This window comes from Fonsecaea pedrosoi (genome assembly GCF_000835455.1).
Source record: "Fonsecaea pedrosoi CBS 271.37 unplaced genomic scaffold supercont1.10, whole genome shotgun sequence".
In the NCBI taxonomy this organism is placed as follows: domain Eukaryota; kingdom Fungi; phylum Ascomycota; class Eurotiomycetes; order Chaetothyriales; family Herpotrichiellaceae; genus Fonsecaea; species Fonsecaea pedrosoi.
Genome location: NW_013550606.1, coordinates 282732 through 291105, shown reverse-complemented (window position 1 = coordinate 291105; position 8374 = coordinate 282732).

Here is an 8374-nt window from a genome sequence, read left to right as displayed (position 1 = left end):
GACTAGCATGAACAATCTTGCTTTCACCTGGAAAGGACAAGGCCGGTGGGAGGCGGCCGAGCAGCTGGAGGTGCAAGTGATAGAGACTCGCAAGACGAAGCTGGGCGCCGACCATCCAGACACGCTGACTAGCATGAACAATCTTGCTTTCACCTGGAAAGGACAAGGCCGGCGTTCAGACGCTGTAAACCTCATGAGGGAGTGTGTTCGGCGTGGGCAACCAGTTCTGGGCCTTAATCATCCCTTCTATGTCTCCTCTTCTAGCGTACTTGCGAGATGGGAGGTAGAGGAGAGTAATAAAAGGGCCTAGATCCTTGATGACTGGCAAAAATACTTCAAACACGTACAGCTTCGAATCTAAAATTAATGTTTTCTTCAGCCTCTGTTTCGCTATGCTTCTACACGTGTAATCCCTCTCTCTCTTCCATGAGGCCTACTAATATCCTCTTCGAATGATCGGCGCCTTCCGCACTCGACTGTCAAATCGCGACGCCGGTATAATAGTGAAGGGTCATTATGGAAGCACTGGGGGTGTGCTGAAGGACAGATTCCCTAGAGTAAGGTTCCTTGATTCGTAAGGTGTCTAGATGGCGGAGGCGTCAACGCCGAGACCATGGATGGTCGAAGTACCGACGTGAGGCTGGGATGAGTGGAACATACTTTATACTGATCCGCTGGAGACTAGAAAGATTTAGACGCGATGAAATCGATAGCGAGCGATGCAAGGGCATCTCAGGAGCATAGAGTACGCATCGCTGAGCGCCAAGTAAGAAGAGATCGAAATCGAGATTGAACATCGGCGCAGCTCGAGGCTGCCATAGCAGCAGACACTTTCCACTAATTCGAGCGGTTCAGCTGCAAGGCGCTGCAGTAGAGAAGGAAGTCGCGATGCGGCGGTGCTAGAGTGGCCGTTGAGGCGGCAAGTATTCTGAGCCACCATTTTTGTGGCGCGTGGCGTAGTGTGGCTGATACGTTACTGGTCATATACGTGGCACCGTACTCGGTCGGTCCTCGGGTGTTTGTCGATCTGAGTGGATGTACCAGATAAGGGTCTCCAGGAGCTGCAAGCAGCGGCGCCGACGACGAATAAAGACAGATAACCATGAGATAATTTGTGTCAGGAGAGAGGGATATCAATATTCTATGCCTATTTTTTCCAAATTAAAACTGAATAGGAAATGGCACCCTGAACCGAAGAACCGTGTTTTCGGTCGATTTCGATTCGCTGTCCAAATCGTGGCTTCAAGAAACCAAATGCGGGTATTAATGAGCGATATTGGTGATGGTGATCGGAAGATACTCTTAGATTACAAAAATGACGTTGACTGACTGATGACGGCTTTATGTCGCGAGACGACTGTGATATCGTTCGAAGTACCTGGTGCTTGTTTCACCACGGAGGGTTTTTCGTTACGGCGGGATGTGGATTATCATGTGCGATTGGATTTAAAAGGGATAGTGCCTAGTAAAATTGTGGAGAAGTCGGTGCTAGACCTAAATTTCGTACGGTCAATTATGTACTCGCCTGATATGGTAAGCATAGTCAGGATGAGTCGTGGTCCTGGATGGTCCTAAAAATGGGACTTTACGAAATAAATAGTGACTTCTTTTAGGCTCTCGAGTTCTAGGTATAAATGACAGAGGCTCCATTGCGGCTGATATCAAAGACAATCTAAGCAATAAAATATCAAAACATACTTTAATTAGTAGCAACAGAAGTTTGCTCTCTCCCTTACCCCATTAACATAATAAAGACCAGTGAAAACCTTAAATAGGTCGACCGGGAAACGCAGACTGTTCTCTAAAACCGTCTAGTTAGTATTAGAGCGAACGAGACCGGGGACGGGGTCGACCAGCGCTGTAAAGTAGTAGAAGCGTAGGCATTGCTAATGAAGCGACAGGCGGGTGCAGGGTAGCTGATTATTCAGTCGAAGCCAATCTTCATGGATATTTTCGGTGATAACAGCGACGACTAGGACTACGCGTTGGCGACTCATAGACAATAGGTTGCAGTCTAACGAGTTCTCAGTTAAAGAGATGGTGATCACTATAGGATCCTTAGTATACGAGAGGGTAGTTCCGACGTAGTTATCCTTTATGGCTTTACGGAAATAGGAAAAGACGTTTACCCGTATTTTAACCTAGATGATAAGGCCCCTAACGTATACCGACGTAAGCCTAAGATCTACCACTCCTTTAAGGGAGGAGCTTATTAATGTAATAGGTGTCGTAAGGGCGGCTAAAGCGTTAGGGGTGTTAAGTACGAATATTAAGGGAATGAAGAAATATAACGAGGATAAGGACGAGTATAGAACACTTCACGAAGGCGTCTAGATCGATTAGAGCCCTAATAGAGATAGGCTAAAAAGTATTAAGATTTAAACAGTATCATACCGTTAGAGTATTATACTTATGGCTTTTATTACATCGCTATTAGATGGGCTGCGAATTAGTAATATATTAGACTTCTTAGAGTAACTTAACATCTAAAATGATCCTTAGGTTAATCCATAATGTCGCTAGTACCTAATGAATGTCTAAATATATAGTATACTCCTTCGTATTCACTTTAATTAGTAGCTCTCCCGCTTTCTTTTCCTTCCTCTTAGTGTCGAATGGCGCGTAGCTTCTAGTACGGACTTCTTAAAGGTGTCGTAGCCGACTACCTTAATAATGGATTCGGAAGAGACCTACTTTATCTACAGCTCGAAGATATACTTTACTCCGGTGATCGAGTATAGTGTACTCTTAACGACTCGAACCGAAAACATATCTAAGAATTAAAGAAGTCTAGGCTTAACGTTTTATAGTCGAATATTACCTTCATTATTAAATCCGGCCTTACTCTCTTAGCCCTTCTCCCCTTCTCCGTCATTATGCTACCTATTATCGATCGATCTAGATGCCTACGGCTTACTGGGATTAGGGCCATCGTCTACTTCTTCAGTAGGTGAGGCTGATATCACTCGCTTAACTAGGAAGTTAATATAGCTATTAGGTCGAATACCGTCATCAGGTCTATAGTCCTTCTCGTGACGGCGATTAAGTAGCGAGTACCGTAATATCTTTTTCTACGGTAAACGTTTCGAGGTGGTTAGTTCAATAGGTAACGTTATGGGCATTTCTCTAAAACTTTTACCCGCGGGTAGGTTAGACGGCGCCTCGTACTCCTAAACCTTAGTATCAGCTAGTTATTATATAGATTATAGGTAGATAGTGATCATATAATGCGCCTACCTCATCATCGCTGTCTCTAGTAAGGACCATCATATATGGCCCCCGCGTAATGTCCCTAGTAGGAGGTCTCTCGTAGTCGCTTTCTTCAATCTCGATTCCTGTAGAGATGTGAGATTAGCTAATACGTACACTCTTCAACCGTTACACATTATACGTACTACCGCGCCCGGCGCGTAGGATGTTAGATTCCATTATACTTCCGTTCTTAGTCAGTCTTTACCACAATATATATAATATAGTTAACCTTTATAGAGGAGCGAATAAGGGGTGTTCTAGTAAAAGTAAGAAGAGGAGGATGAGGATGAGGAGAAAGATGAGGAGAAAGAAGAGAATGTAGAGAGGTCGGGAACTAGAGCATCCTTTTATACCTTAAATTTATTCCGTGTTCGCTTATTCAGTGAAACTCCACTTATTAGCGTACTGCAAGGTAAACTACCTTAAAGGCTCTCGTAGCTAGGGTTGCGATCCTTTAGCGAATCCGTAGGATAATGATAGTAACATAACTGAATATCACTCCTAGAAGAGATCTAGCTTCTTAGGATATAGCCTAGGGTGGTATTTATTACCGCCTAGTAATACTATAGGTAGTACTTATCTACTAGACTCCTCCGGACGAACGTTAAGCACTATAAGACTTACCGCTTACGTTATATAGGGTAAATCTAACCCTTCGAAAATGGCGAGGACCTTTATTCTACCTAAAGGCCCTCTCGAGATATTAGGTTCTTTATTAAAGGCTGGAAATCAACTGTAAGTATATAGGGAGTTCTATAGAGTATAGACAATTTAAGTCTAGAGTATCTATAGGAGTTAGCTGTACGGAGTTTCCTAGGCGCCGATGATACTACCGTTACTCCGTCTTTATAGTAATTAGGTAATAAACTACCCTAAATTTACTCCTTATTTTATATGGTCGCTACGCTAAGGGGCCGCTCCGAGGGAGGACCGAAAGTAATGGAGGGCTCTAAGTCGAGGAGACGAGGGTAATACCGTATGCGAGTACAGCTGAAGTATATCCTACATTCTCCCGGATTTTCGCCTCCTAAACTAGTCCGTTTACTGGCCGGAAATGTTAGAGAGGGCTACTAGGGGGGTAGCTCCCTTCGTATTACCGTCCTCGGAGGCCTATTAATGGAACGTCATATAGTATATAATACGCCTCGTCTTAGTAGATCTTAGAAGCCTTTATAAGCCTTAACGGTCATTCGAGTACTGGCTCGTAAGTCCCCGGCCTCCTATTAAAGTGAGGGATTTATCATGTTAAGTAGGTACGGTACCTTGATCTAGAGTCTACCTTACTGGATCAGCGGTAATATACTATAGGCTGATACGGTAGGTTATTAATGCCGGGATTAGGGTTAATAGTAAATTATAGCTCTAGAGCTACCTAATCTCCGAGGAGAATTAATAAACGGGTAGACGGGAGGGTTAAATTCTAGTTAGCTTTTAGATGATTATCAGTACTCTACTCCTCGACGGGTATAGAGTACGGTATACTTTATTTAGATCCTAGTAGATAGTTATTACTCTAGAACCTTTATTCGTGTAAAATGGAGAGCGCTAGACGGCTGAGAACTATACCGTCATCGATTACTATTAGCTCCGTATACGTCTAGAGTTTACCTTAGTTTAATCTTTTCATAAGTCGTTTCGGAATCCTAGGATTCCGAAAGGATATCCTACCGTTATATTAAATGATCTCATCCGGTCTTTTCCTATTCCTCCTCCCTACTCTCTTCTTTAGTAGCGCAGCCTTTAATCTTATATACATTAAAGTTAACAATCTATCTTTTCTTTCCTATCTATACCGCTAATGATGGCTTCTAGCAGTACCGACTCTAGCTCTAGGTACGGACCTAAGTACCGTTAATTAATAAGTACTGAAGCGGAAGTACTCGGGCTATTTCGGAGGTTACTCCATTTAGTGGCTTCGGACGCGACGATTAATCTCGGAAATCTAGAAGAGGTACGTACGTTAGTATCGGTTATTCTTAGTATTAGGTACTAACGATAAGCTGCGGCAGTTTTCTATCATAATTCGACAATTATATGAGGAGGTCCCTAAGATCGCTAATGCATTAGTAACGATAATCTAGGAGGCGAGGAGTAGCATTAATAACTCTCTTCAGTAAAATCACAATATGGTAGAAAAGAGTACCAGCTACGCTACGAATCGCAGGCGTATGTCGGGTAAGGATCTATCCTACCGAATACCTAAGTCTATAAAGGTTAAGACGATAGACTTCAGTTCTAAGAGCGATTCTAGCCCCCCCGAAACCGGTGAAGTTTACTTCTCGGTTGAAAAATCTACCGCTAATAATACCTAATCGTTATCGGTTTAAAGTGCTGGAGCCGATATAGACGGGTTAAGTAAGGGTATTAATATACCCCGACCCGAGGAGACGTCGCTACCGGATTAATAACTAGACTTTACTTAGGATGTCATTAACCGAGACGAAGACACCGCCGACCGCCGAGGAACCGCCGTTAAAGTAAGTAAGGATATGGAGAAGAGAATTAAGATAACGGAAGAAGTATATAACTATACTAAGAATATATAAGCGGTTATCTTACCTCGACTATCGACGCCTCTCGTAAAGACCGATCTAGTAGTGCTTACTCCTATAAAGCCGGTTAAGGGCGCGTCGCTATAAACGGAAGAGATTCATCGAGAGAGAATCTTAACACTACTTAAAAGCGTTACGTTACCTCCTATATTAGAATCAGGATTACCCTCGCTCGAAACCGATTCCTTTATAGACCTCGTCATTAAGGTAGTAGGGGTCATCCATCAGCTTAAGAAGTACCCGGACGACGTTACGGCGGGGGTCCATTCTAGAATTCTCTAGATATACCGGAGAAATAGTTAAGAGGTAGCTTCCGGGTTAACCCTAGATTAAAGGTAGTCTAATGGATTAACGTAGATCCGTATACTCGAAAATGGGTCGGTACGGAATTAGAAGGGTACGATCCTTAGTATGATAGAATATATAGAGTTCTAGGAGTAGTACGATGAATAAATCCATCTAGCGATAAAGATAATCCGCACCCGAAAGGGTAAGTTAGTGGATTATAAAGGCGCGGCTACCTATGTACTGGATTCCATGTAGAATATACTATCCGGAGCCGGACCTCGAGGGAAATAGATTAGTAGCGTCGGCAGTGTAATAATTAAGAATGAAGGGAACACCGCCGATCTTTCTTCTACTAAGAAGAGCGAGAGTATCATCGTTACGAAGGATCGATAACTTCGGAGGCGAATAAAGGTATAACTTAGTAGGGGTTAAAAATTAAGTAAGACGCTAGTTAAAGAGCTAAGCCTAGGGATTCTTTTCAGCCCGAAAATCTGGTAAGTCTTACTATACTTTAATACTCAGTATAGGCTAAACGCCGTATCGTAGGGAATATACTAAGATGGAGGGGAAGTAGCTCGATAAGTTAATCGGGAACATTTAGTTAGATCCGCGACGGATATAACTACTCGGAATCCTCGGCGTATAGCTCGAGCGGTTAGTCGGCGAAGGATAACCTAATCTCTACGCCTTATACGATGGACTACGCTAAGAGATGCTCGTATCGTAGAAGGAGCTCGAGTACCTACGCGTAACCTTTACTTTAGATTCGGTAAGTAATCGAAATCCCCTAGGAACTCTATTAATTAAAACCACCTTTTTCCGCGTAGGATCCGATACTAAAAGGTACCTTAGATATAGTAGTCCGTAGGTTAATCGGAGACGTTAGTACTAAGGTCCTAGGAAAGTATAAGCTTATAGACGTCGACGCTATAGCGGTGAACAACATATCGGTAACCTATAATATATTTAATAGACTTCGGTACGGAGAATGACTAAATAACGATATAATTAACCTCGCTATAAATATATCAGATAAGCCCGACTTCGTAAAGTACGGCTATAGTGTCCCGCTAGATAAAGTCGGGAAGACTAGAACGGTAGTACCTATCATTCGACTACTCGCGGCTTAGGCTCGGCGAATTAACCGCCTTCGTAGAGGAGAGAGAAATAGGTTTTAAGGTACGACTCCGTTAGTATACTTCTACCTATTAAACTATTATAGTATATACTTTACGCTACTTAAGATTAACGATTAGGAGAGGGTAATCCGTTACTATAACTTAAGGGCGGATTAAGCCACGATTAATAGTAGTAGAAAGTAGACGAGGGTCGCTCGGCTGGTAGAGGTGAGATCTTCCTTAATGTTAAGAACGATAGTCGTCCTGACACGAATATAGGAAGAGTTTACAGACTTAAAATATACGTACATTGAAGCGGTGAGTGTTACTCTCCCGGGGTACTTTCTTTATCGCCGGATTGACGTTTATATCGCGAATAGCCTATACTATAGTAGGCCGAAACCTGGAGCTGTAGTATTAGGGTTATCTGGAATTTTAAGTTATTATCGAATGGTCTCTCCATCGGAGGATGGGATATTATACTAGATCCCGAGCGCATAAAGATAGAGCTTATAGAAGGCTTTTACGCTTCTATATAGGCGGACGCTATAAGTAAATATACGAACGAGTGCGCCGAACCTTCGAGCGATTCGGAGTAGAGTTACGGTAAGAAGTTAAAGAAGCGCCGCAGGATGAATTCGTCGGTAGTGGCTTAACGGCTAACTCGAAAGGCCGCTACTAAGTAACTTATAGTATAGTAGTTGAGATTAGAGATATATCACGTTTACGGCTACTAAGGTTGACATTCTATAGTTAAAGTTAGATTAAAAGAATGATACGAAAAATGTTCGCTAAACTTAAAATAGTTTAAGCTAATCATCATATGATGCCTCCCTCGTATATCTAGTTATAGCGGCTATAAGTGCCTATTAAGAGCTAGGGGCGGGTTAGCCTATAAATGAATGTAGTAGACTTAGCGATAATCGCACCGGCATCGCCAATTATAAAGTATCCGAGATTTTTATATAGTGAGCTTCTATACTACACTGTAAATCAATTTAATATAGTTCTAAGAAATAAAGTCTTAACGCTAGCACTAATATAACTCTACTACGGAACGTACTTTACGAGCGATTTATCGTATAGCGTTTTCACCTTCTCGATAAGCTAAAATTTATATATTATAGTCAGTATAAATGTAGCCCTAAAGTATAATGTAATGAT